Genomic DNA, 12324 nt, shown 5'->3' with positions numbered 1-12324 from the left:
TCGCCCCGTGATTTATAGCCTGAATGAGGGATAGCCAAAACATGACTATCACTAGAGCATAGCTGCCTTACAGGGTAGTATAGCTCCCTCAAATACAAAGGGGCAGTACCATTTACACACTTAAAAGACGATGCAGGCTGTCTTAAACCTAATACGATCTTCTATTGAGAGCTAGTGTAGCTTGCGGCAAAATGGAGATACATGAGCGGTTTTCTTCAACTTAAATATCAATCTGACTGCTACTTTGTGCTTTCTGAAGTCGCTGAAGTTGTTAACAGCAATACACAACAATTGACTATTACAGTAGTCTAGGTGGGCGCCGGTTAAGGGTCCCACCACAGCCGCCTGATTTTCGGGGGGTATATAAGAAAGCACTACGCAGCAGTCTCAAAACAAAATGTACTGCTTGAATCTTGGCTCCGACCTGTGCTTCAACCCCAAGCACAGATTTTTTACCTTAGATGCAAATTTTAGGCTTTTGCCCAAAAGCAGGCGAATAGGCAGGTTCTTTGCAATATTCAACAGATGCTTTGGCCCAAACAAATAAGCTCAGTCTTTGAAGCAGTGAGCTGTAAATAGTTTTTGACATCCAGCCACTTACTTCTTTCAGACACTGGCCTAGTCGATTAAGTGCTTCCTCAAAGTTGGCAACTCGAATGAAAAATCAGTACATCATCCGCGTACGAGTGAAAATTCAGCCCATAGCGCTTCTGAATTTCTAAAAGAGGTCGGATGTATAGATCGAACAGCAGAGGAGACGGGGAGGACTCCACAATTTAATTTAATGAGGTCCGACAGGAACTCCCCCAGCCTCACTCGCTGTTGACGGGTTGGTTAAAAGGACCTAAACCAGCCCAGTGCCAAGTCAGAGACTCTTCCAACTTCCTGCAACCGTTCCAAAAGAATGTCATGGTTCACAATGTCAGAAGCTACGGACAGGTCCATCATCACCAATAGTGAAACCTCCCCTTGGTCCGCGGCCTTTAGCAGTTCATCCTGTACAGCCAGGAGTGCAGTCCGGGTTCCGTACTTTGGCCGGAAACCGGACTGAAATTTATCTAATAGCAATTTGCGTTTGACAAACTAATTGGTAACAATCTTTTCGAATATTTTAGCAGGCCGGCTAGCCCTGCGAAGGGGCGAGAATTCTGAAGAATCTCCATGTCTGAAGATGGCTTTTTCAACAACGGCGAAACAATGGAAAGCTTAACATTTTCTGGGACAATCCCGCTTGTCAATGATTTATTGACAAAAGTTGTAACGAATGGGGTAAGTTCCTGCGCCATTCTCTTTGCTGTATAGGCTGGCAGTGAGAATAGGGAATCGATAGTAGGTTTAAGAGACCCAATAAGTTTAGATATATCATCTTCAGCAACTGGGTGAAACTCAAACATAGGTACTAATGTCTGATTCTGTAAATCATCCGAGTTGCCTAGAGGTTGGTTAGACAAGGACACAGGGAGTCAGTGTTTTCTATCGACAGGCAGCAATAGCTCGTAGGCAAGCTTGGAGTTCAGCTGCGACTGGGTCTAGGGCTACTGTAAGGGTGTGGAAGGAGGAGACCGACACAGAGGTGGAATGATTTTGGGCAAATACTTTTATTCTTTAAAGAAAGTAAAGAGAAACCCCTATTTTTCCCTAACTCTAAGAGGGGTTCCCTGCCTCAACTAAATACTAAGGAGTCTGTCAGGATGTCTCTCTAAAGAAAATAATCCACCGTCCTGTGACAAAACCTATTTCCAACTCTGACACTTGAAAACAACCTAAAGTGGGTTACTGTCATGTTCCAGAAGAATGAATCTCTTCCTCTGGACCCATACAGATTGATCGTTTTTTTTTTCTTATAATAAAAAAGTATATATATATATATATATATATATATATATATATATATATATATATATATATATATATATATATAGCAATTTCACAAAGTGCAGGGAATGGCTCCCTTTCCCTGGCCCCTCTCAGGCTTCTTTTGGCAGTTCAATATAGTTGGGGGAAATGTCTCCCTTCCCCTGGCCTTTCTCAGGCTTCTGTTGGCTATTCACAGCGTGGCGGGGAATGGCTGCGCCTCCTGGTTTTTCCCACAGGCACAGTCATCCTGGTTCACTACCTTGTCAGGTACTGTGACTATGGAGATCAGCAATGATGCTTGACTATGGGTGCGGGTCCCAGACTCGCACTTCTTGCTTCATGCTTTCTATTGATAGCCTTGGTTCACTCTCCTGACAAGGGCGAATGCTAGATTTCCAATATGCAAATCTTACTTGTCCCATCTCAGGGGTCCACGCCCAATATATATTTTTTTTTATAACACTTTTTATTGGTTTTATTCTTAAAACAACAACAACAGACTCCTATTTGGAGCCAATCCCCAACAACAAGTAGAAGAAGCCATTGGATTCAAGCAGGTCATACATAGCTTAAGAATTTGAACAATCCTTACATCGCCTTTATGCTCGTATATCATTTGCAATAAACTCATGGAACTCATATAGCATCCTCCCATCGTTGGCAGATTTTCTCAGCTTTATCAGGGCACCTGCGCGCCCTGTACACTCGCCGTTCCAGGGCTATATATATCTGCACGTCTGTGACCCATTGCTCAGCTTGTGGTAGAACTGCAGAGCCCCACATCCTAGCAATGTTTTGTTTAATCACTGCTGTGGCGGTTGAAAAGCATAATCTCTCATAGCGTGACAGTTCTATCTCTCCCTCCACCCCAAGCAATAGCAGTTTGGGATGCCTAGGGATCGTCTGACCCAGGACTCTCGATAGTATGTTGCAGCACTGCTGCCAAAAGTACTGTATTTGCAGGCAGTCCCACAGTTCGTGGAAAAAAAGTTCCCTCCTTTGACTGGCATCTCAGGCAGTTAGGTTCTGCAGGCCTTACCCCAGCGAGGGCCACCCTTGGGTAATAAACCCTATGTAGAATTTGTTGTTGGATCAATCGTAACCTGGCCGAGATAGCCGACTTGCACGGGTACATTAGAATCGTGACCCCAGTCTTCTGGCAAAATATCTCCCACCTCCCCCTCCCACTTGGCTTCTACGCCCTATATTCTTGACTTCTTTCCATTCTACTGTTTCCCGACCACTTTCTAGCGGCCCCAGTGCCTCCCTTGCCACCCGACCACTTCTCTTTATGGTCTGCATTGGTCCCAGGTCCTCCTGGATGGCTGCAATCTGTTGTGGGCATTCCCACTTCTCTATGGCTCTCGTCTGAGGCAGCCCGCAGCTGAAGTCTTTCTCCAGCTGGCATGGCTCCTGCTTCCCACGTTTGCAAGGTTTCAGGGACGCCAGGAACTTATTCCTTGTTGCGCGGCGTGTGGTCCCTCCACACAGGACCCACTCTCCACCGGCTTGCTCCCGCCTTAGCGTCCTGGTCGGCCTTCTTCCTTCCTGGACCATATGACCTCTCGCAGCTTCTCCAGGGCGGGCTCAACAACATTGTTAGTCCTTCTTCTATTTTATTTGGCATCGAACCAGTAGGAGTTTGCCCACTCAAGGCAGTTCTAAGAGGTTCTCTTGAGGTCTCTGCACCTCCTCCTTGTCAGAGTATCACTTTAGTGATTTTCCCAAGTGACAACAAGAGATCTTCTTCGTCTCAGTGGTTGGTGCATAGAATCTTCTTGGGAAGCGTAGTTCTTATTCCTCCTGATACTAATACCTTCTAGGGGATGTTTTCTTCTACCCTACATACATACAGAGAAATATAGGGGAATGGGTGAGGGAGTATGAGGTGAAGAGGGTGAATGAGGGTTTGGTGAGATATACTAATACCACGTTCTCTCTGGATAGTCGTCCCTAGTCTCACAGGGGGGATCCCTCCCCATGAGATCCTCCCGCTGAGAACCACCCCCAGGGTGACTATCGGGTAGCAGCCCCACCTCACTGGCCTCATGAGAAGGGACTCCCCTAGCGAAAATGGAACGACATCTGAGGATTCGTCACAGTACACTGTGGTATGATATGGGCTGATGTTCATCACCCTGCAACTGTGCCAACACTCCTTGGGCAGACCCGTTGAGTTTGTCACAGTACAACAGAAATGGCTTTCTGTAATCCAGCAAATCGAAAGCCAGGGTCATTGCAAGCAACTGCTTTATGGTGACAAGGGCATCTTCAGCTTCCTTGAACCATGATAGGAGCTCATGGGTCGAATCATGCGTGAGGGTCTGAAGGGGCTTAACTTGGTGACATACCCTGAAAACCACTGCCTGCAGTAACTGACCATCCAGAGGAACCCTCTCATTTGTTTCCTGTCTGAAGCTTGGGAAGTTTCTGTATCGCTATAACCTGTTCCTGGGATAGGTGTCTTCCCCCAGCTGTAATTTCATGGCCCAGGTATCACACACGGGCAGACACAACTGTAGCTTGTCCTTAGATGCCTTGTGACCTTTTTCAGCAAGCGCTGTCAACAGTGTGAGGGAGTCCAGCCCACAGTCTTTCAAAAAAGCAGTGGCTAGGAGCAGATCCTCTAGATCCTTCTTCGGGATTTGGAAAAATAGAATGCCGCACACAACACCCCATATGAAGATGAGTGAATTTGCAATGCATGGATTTATGGGTAAATGTAAACAGGTACCGATTGTCAGGGTAAATGGGTATGAACAAGAAGGCAGAACATAAATCTACAACTATGAAGTATATGGATAAGTATGGGATACAAGACAGGATGGTGGCAGGGTTGGGCACATCGGGAAATGCTGGTAACAGCAGCATGTACCACATGTAAATCCTGGACAAAACGATAAACTTCTTTTCCTGGCTTTTTTGTAGGCTAAATCCAGGTATTGCACAGACTACGAGTTGGAACAATAATACATGGGTCGAGAAGGGACTGTTACAGGACGGATACCTTTTTCGGCCTGTTTGGAGATAGGATACTGTGGTACACACTTTAATTGGCTCAGCATTGAGCATGTAGCCAGCTTCATTTGCATGAGTAGACCATAATTTGGTAGGGACTTGGTCCAATACTCCCTCAGGTGTTCCTGTAACACAGCCAAAACATCATGCTCTCAGTGGGCAGAGAGGTCAAGGGATAGACCATCGGGGGAACAATAGATGGAACAGCTCAATTTACACAACACATCTAACCCAAACAAGTTCACAGGGGAGCAGAGACTGAACAGGAATGCATAGTGTTCCGAGATAGGACCAAATGTGACCATAAGACGGGGAGACACAGGGTGAGGTTTCAGAGTACCTCCAATTCCAATAGCATTGACAATGTCATTGCTCAATATGTGGAAATTTAGATGCCTTTAATGGTGAGAGCAATGCTCCTATGTCAACCAAACAGGATACCTTGTGAACAGCAACAGTACAATCAACATAAGGAGCAGCAGGATTAAGCAGTATGAGCGGTGCAACAGGTTTGGGTACCCCTTGACAATCACTTTGGAGCGATGGTGGTGGAGGCGGGGTTACAGACAACCCAATCTGTGCAGTTGGTAGACCACATCGAACGCCATATTAAGGCCTGATTTGGAGTCAGCTTTTCAGTGCCCAAATTATTTACAGTAGTTGGACCGTTCGCAGTATGTGTTTGTGTGGTATCTCTCGTTGTTCTGTCCCCGTTCGTATGCTCGGCATCTCTTCTTCCCCTTCCCTGTCTTCACCCCCTACCCTCCTGGCATGGAGCGGAACCTTCCCCTTCCCTGGGTAAACTAACTGCTGCATATGCAACACCATAAGTTTTGCTTCAGTGCTTTATTTCTGTCAATCTTTTAATGGAAGTGTTGAGTGGTTAGCAAAACCTCTACCAAGTTCTTTCCCTCTAACTCCATTAGTACTCATTTTATACCATCCGATACCTTGGGTTGCAGCCTCATAACAAATTGTGCCACCACAGCCTGTGGCACTACAATGGCGGCATCAATGATTCCAGAATACTGTCCAAAACACTGTTTCAGACGCTGAAGATTTTATACAGGATTTTCACCCTTTTCTTGTTTACAGGCATTTATTTTTGACAAGTCCGTTTTCAGGGGACACATTCTTTGGGAATTTTTAATGATATTAAATAAATCAGCGGCACTCCATGGTGCGTGCACCCCGACGATGGCATCTCCTCCTACAGGAAGCTAAGTAGATATGCGCCTGTGCTGGTATTGGCGGGAGAAGCTGGACACCTGTGAAATGTTTGTGTGGTGGTGGATGATGCTGACTGAAAGAGGCTGAAGATCTAGGCTCATATTGGGCTAGTCAAAGAGATCATCAGGGTTGACTGGAGATAAGTCGGTGGTTGGGTAGAGTCTGGGCTACCGGACTGGCAGTCGGGTGCAACATTTAAAATGGCTGGATTTCAAGAGTCCAGAGTGTCTTTCGGAGAGTCCTTTGGAGGGGAACTCTCTTGGATGATGGAATATAGGTGGTTGTGCCTTGTTTTTTGGTCTCAGATTTGCAAATTGGAGTACTCAGTCTTTAGGGTCTTGAGCTGCTCTTGGATATCTTTCTGGGCTCGGGTCTTGGATTCTCGGTAGCTTTGGCATACCAGTCTAGGTAACTATCTGTCATGATGCCCGCTCCCGGGGAGCCGGTTCAAACTCTGCTTCCCCGAAAGCGGACATCCAGTCCCCAAGGAAGGACCCAGCAACCCCATATAGGGGCCCTTTGGACAGTGTCCTGGCGCCTATGGCGCCAGGCTCATAAAAGACATCAGTCCTGGCGCCATAGGCGCCAGGCTCATTATGAGAGTGCTTGGGTGCACTTACCTGATGCAGACCATGCTGCAGGATCCCGGCCTCCTTGAGGCCTGAAAGGAACTACTTTACCTGAGGGACTAATTTACCATCCGGGCATGGTCGGGGAAGGATACATACCTGATTGGAGGAAGGATACATACCTGGAACTTCTTCCAAGGCTATTTAAACCCCACCCGAACAGCCACACGTGCTTCGCGTTGTTCTGCATCTAGCAGCTGGACGCTCACCGTATCTGCTCCTGCATCCTGACTTCTGCCACGCCTGCCAGCATCCTGGATCACCTGCAAAGGAAGAGAAGAAGAGAACAGAAGGAAAAGTCCTTACCTGCTAAATCCGCATCCCGGAGACATCTCGCCGACTATCCTGAAAAGGAAGACTTTTATTTAAAAGCACATTGCGTCGATCGCTGCAGCGCCGCATTCCACTCACCTTTACAGGGCGCCTCCACGTTCAGCAGCGATCATCCGGATTCTCAGTCACGCCCCAGTGCCTAGGGAGAAAAAGACAAGAACAAAAGGTGAGAGAGAGAAGGGAATAAGGAAAGCTAAATCTCCATGTTATTAAGACTTACCAGTTGGTTCATTCCCTCTTCATTTCGGGTCCGCGCCGCATCCTGGCATTTCCGGACCCCGGCCCCTAAGGGGAAAATAGAGACATCAGCGTTAATGAGCGAATGAAAGACATTACCAAAACGCTCATTAAAGACTTACCTGATTTCTACAAGGATTTCACCTTTCATCTCGGGTCGGTGCCCTTTCCCCGGCATTCCGTACCCCGGCCCTATGGGGAAAAAGACACTAGCATTAGCGCATTAATGCATGGACACAAGGGGAATCTCTCATCAAAAAAACTTACCTGGAAGCCAAGCAAGTTTGGTTCTCACCAATCGAAAATCCAGTGAAGTAACTGGATACCAACGCGCCCCTGCATCAGAAGCAGGATGGAGAGCTCGTCCTTCCAGACCCTAAGGTGAGACGCTACGGGGAATCACAGAAGGGTTTCGAGGAGGGTGAGAGGGGAAAGTGGGAGGCCGATTACATTACCCCGCAGACAGTTAATCCCCTATTTTCGCCTACAGAAGGGTACCTCTGCGAGCCAGACAGTCAAGATTTGGGGGACCTTGTCCAGTCCGTCTTCCGAACCCTGCACATCACCTTAGAAGAGGTCACAGCAGCGCAAACTAGGCCAGCGCCTCCGTGGGAGTCAGGTGAGCGTAACAGAAAGCGAAGCCTTCCTACAAATTCCCACCCAGGCGCTATGGAAACTTCTGAGACTGATCAGTTGGCCCAATTACTGGGGGAATTACGGGCCAAAGTACATGCCGCTCGTCAAGAGACTAATGCCCTCAGGAGGGAATTAATAATATCAAAGGAAAGAACTGATGACCTGGCCAGACAGCTTTTGCAAGGTCAAGCTGGACAAACTCCTCTACCCGGTTCCGGAGGGAACCCCGCTTCTGTGGTTTCCACTAACCCTGTGCAGATTAATCTACCTGGAAACATGCCGTTGGCCCCACCCGAACGCTTTGCTGGGGACCCCAAACGATTCGCCGTATTCATGAATCAAGTGTCGTTTGCACTTCCTGTGCAGACCTGGGGCCTTCCCTAATGATCAGACCAAGGTAGCCTTTGTATTGTCATATCTCAGCGGCTGCGCTGCCGATTGGTCAGTTCCACTGGTTACTCAAGATGACCCGATTCTCCGTGATTTTCAAGGGTTTCAAGCAAGCATGGAAAGGTTATTTGCTCGACACTCTCAGGGGCAGGCTATGGATGACGAACTTCTATCCCTGCGACAGGGCAATCAGGACCTCCTATCCTATATTGCAACCTTTAATAGACTAATTGTGGAAACGGGATGGCCAGAGGATAAAAGAGTCACGTTGTTTTATTGAGGCCTACGCGGAGAACCTAAAGATGTCTTGGCCCAAGTTGTAAATCTGCCCCAAGAATGCACAGAGTATATAGACTTAGTGGTCCGATTGGATCACAGACTTCAAAACAGAAAAGCAGATCGGTCCAGATTTGAGACCCGGGTGTTGGTCAAGACCCATGCTAACCCCAAGGGAGTTGATGTCTCTGAGCCTATGCAAATTGGAGGGGTTAAAGGACCCTTAACTCAAAAGGAACGTGAAAGGAGGCGGCAGTTAAAATTATGTCTTTATTGTGCGAATTCTGGACACTTTCTACGAGATTGCCCGGCAAAACCGCCCTGAAAGGCGGTAGGAGCTGCTGATAAAAACCATGAAGACTCTGTTTCAGGAAACGACTCCGCCCGACAAGCGTAGGGGTCCGCTTGCCGAGCTTGAAAATTAACTCTCAGACCTCGCATTTCATTGTGCCAATGGTTCTCGTAGATCCAGAACAGCCTAAGCGGTTGTATGCAATAAAGGCATACATCGATAGTGGGGCTATTGGAAACTATGTGGATCGTGAATTGGTCTCTAGGATTAACCTCCCTCTCCGTCCTAAAACCAGCAAAGATGTCATCACCACAGTCGATGGAACTGAAATTGCCTCTGGACCGGTAACACATTCCACTACTGAGGTGACTCTTATTGGTCCCGACGGCCATCGGGAGGGTGTTGTGTATCAAGGCTCCACAGTTTCAGGTTATTCTTGGAATCCCTTGGTTAGAGACACATAATCCTTGAATTGACTGGCGAGCTAATAGAATAACCTTCCCGGATTGTACACAAACCTCTTACCCAGAAAACCTGAAGATTAATCTAGCATCTGTAACCTCTGCCTCCATGCAACTACCTCCGTAATACCAAGACTTTCAGGAAGTCTTCCAAAAGGAACAGGCCAACACGTTACCTCCTCACAGATCGTACGATTGCCAAATCGATCTGGTGCCAGGTGCACAACCCACTTGTAGCAGGATTTATGCACTTACCGAACCTGAGAACCTGCATTTGAGACAATATTTGGATCAATACCTAGCTAATGGTTTTATTTGCCCGTCAAAGTCCCTGGCATCCTCGGCTTTGTTCTTCGTGCCCAAAAAAGAAGGCGACCTTAGAACTTGTATCGATTACCGCGCATTGAACCAGATAACGGTTAAAAACCGTTATCCTCTGCCTCTGATTCCTGAACTCCTTGACCAGGTGAAGGACGCTTGCATATACACCAAGTTAGATCTCTGGGGGGCTTATCATCTGGTACGAGTTAAAGAAGGCGACTAATGGAAAACTGCCTTCCGTACTAAATACGGATTATTCGAGTACCAGGTGATGCCTTTCGGATTGTGTAACGCGCCGGCTGCCTTCCAATACTTCATGAATGATGTCCCTTGGGAACTCATCGATGTTTGTGTAGTCGTATATATCAATGACATTCTGGTGTACTCCTCTTTGGAATCTGATCACAGAAAACACGTCAGGGCAGTACTTGAAAAACTGCGCCAACACAAACTATTTGCTAAATTGGAGAAATGTGTTTTCCATACCACAGAAGTCGAGTTTCTAGGTTTCATCCTGACACCCAAAGGAGTCCGAATGGACTCAAGAAAAGTGGATGCCAACCTCAAATGGCCATCACCTAGCTCTGTAAAAGGGGTTCAAAGCATGCTCGGCTTTGCCAATTTCTATCGCAGGTTTATCCCGAAATTTTCACGCGTGGTACAACCCATTACTGCACTCTTGAGGAAAAATAAACGTTTTGAATGGTCTGAAGAAGCCGAGCAGGCCTTTCAGGATTTAAAAGCTTAGTTTACCTCCGCACCTATATTGAAACACCCGCGTCCAGATCTCCCTTATGTCATCGAGACTGACGCATCCAGCCTAGCCATGGGAGCTGTCCTGTCCCAAAGACATCCGAAACCAACCAACTGCATCTCGTAGCATTTTGGTCCAGAAAATTCTCGGCACCCGAGGTTAATTATGCAATCACTGACAGAGAACTGTTATCCATTAAGTCTGCTTTTAAAGCCTGGCGGCATTGTCTGCTTGGCGCTCGACATACCATCACTGTGATCACTGATCACCGGAATTTACAGTATTTGAAAACCGCCAACGCTCAGTCATCACGGCAGCTCCGATGGGCTTTGTTTTTCGCTGAATTTGATTTCGTGATTACCTATCGACCTGGCTGCAAGAATGGCAAAGCAGACGCCTTATCCCGAATTGGAATGGGAGAATCTGATACAAACTCAGAACCAGTACCAATAATTCCCGAACAGAGGATTCTAGGCATGACTTCGTTACAGACGCTTGAAGACATTCAAGCCAGAGTGAAACAACTCCTGGACCCTACAACCTTACAGGATTGGATACAAAAGGGATCAGACTTTACCATAGATAATGGTTTACCTTATTTCCACGGACGCTTATTCCTGCCACATAAGGAATTACACGAACTAGTTATTTCCGGTTATCATGATGCATTAATAGAGGGACACCCAGGAATTGCCAAGACAGAGGAAAAGGTGAAACGACAATTTTGGTGGCCCTCTTGGCGAAAAGATGTTAAATCTTTTGTGATGTCCTGTGGTGTTTGCGCCCAAAATAAAAGTCAAAAGAAAAGACCAGCCGGTCTCCTTCAACCTCTAGACATACCGCCAGCACCCTGGCACACCCTATCAATGGAGTTTATTACGGACCTGCCTCCTTGTTCGGGGTACAATACTATTCTGGTAATTGTGGATTTGTTTTCCAAAATGGCACTCACTTTATTCCTTTGAACGGTTTACCTTCAGCTTCTATCCTAGCCAAAGAATTCCTCGAAAATATTGTTCGGCTACATGGATTCCCATCTATACTAATCTCTGACCGGGGAAGCCAATTCATTTCCCACTTCTGGCGCAAATGTTGTAAAATGGCGCAGATCGACGTAAGATTATCGACCAGTCACCACCCTCAGACCGAGAGGACAAATCAGACCCTTGAGCAGTAATTACGGTGTATGTTACAGCAATCCGAAAGCAACTGGAAAGACATTCTTTGGATAGCCGAATACGCATATAATAATTCGGTACACTCTGGAACTGGCCACAGTCCTTTTTATACTTTGTTTGAGCATCACCCTCGAACCTCAAACCTTGACTCACCTCAGAACCTCGGAATGCCTGCAGTAGAACATCTGCATTCTACAATTACCCAAGCCTTCAAAGAGGCAACTACGCATTTACAACAAGCCAAGAGAAAATACAAGGAGAATGCTGATCTACATCGGAGTGAAGCACCTCCGTATCAGATTGGGGATCAAGTGTGGTTAGCTACCAGACATTTACCACTCAAAGGGCCTCGAACTTTTAACCCAAAATATCTGGGACCTTATTCTATTACGGCAATAATTAACCCAGTGGCTGTTAAACTTGATTTACCAGCTAGTATGCGAATTCACCCTGTTTTTCATGTGTCACTTCTGAAACCAGAGGTACCCGGAACCCGACTACTCAAACCTCCAGAACCTATTCTAATAGGTGGGGAGCCCGAATTCGAAGTGAAGAACATTTTAGACTCAAAAATGTTTAGGTCAAAACTTTTCTACCTAATTGATTGGAAGGAGTACGGACCTCAGGAGAGGCCGTGGGAACCCAGCGACCATGTGCATGCACCTCGATTAGTCAGGAAATTCCACCGACTCTTCCCAGACAAACCAAAACC

Source organism: Ambystoma mexicanum, chromosome 2q (assembly GCF_040938575.1).
Source record: "Ambystoma mexicanum isolate Mex_15411 chromosome 2q, UKY_AmexF1_1, whole genome shotgun sequence".
NCBI classification, from domain to species: domain Eukaryota; kingdom Metazoa; phylum Chordata; class Amphibia; order Caudata; family Ambystomatidae; genus Ambystoma; species Ambystoma mexicanum.
This window is presented reverse-complemented; position numbering follows the sequence as displayed.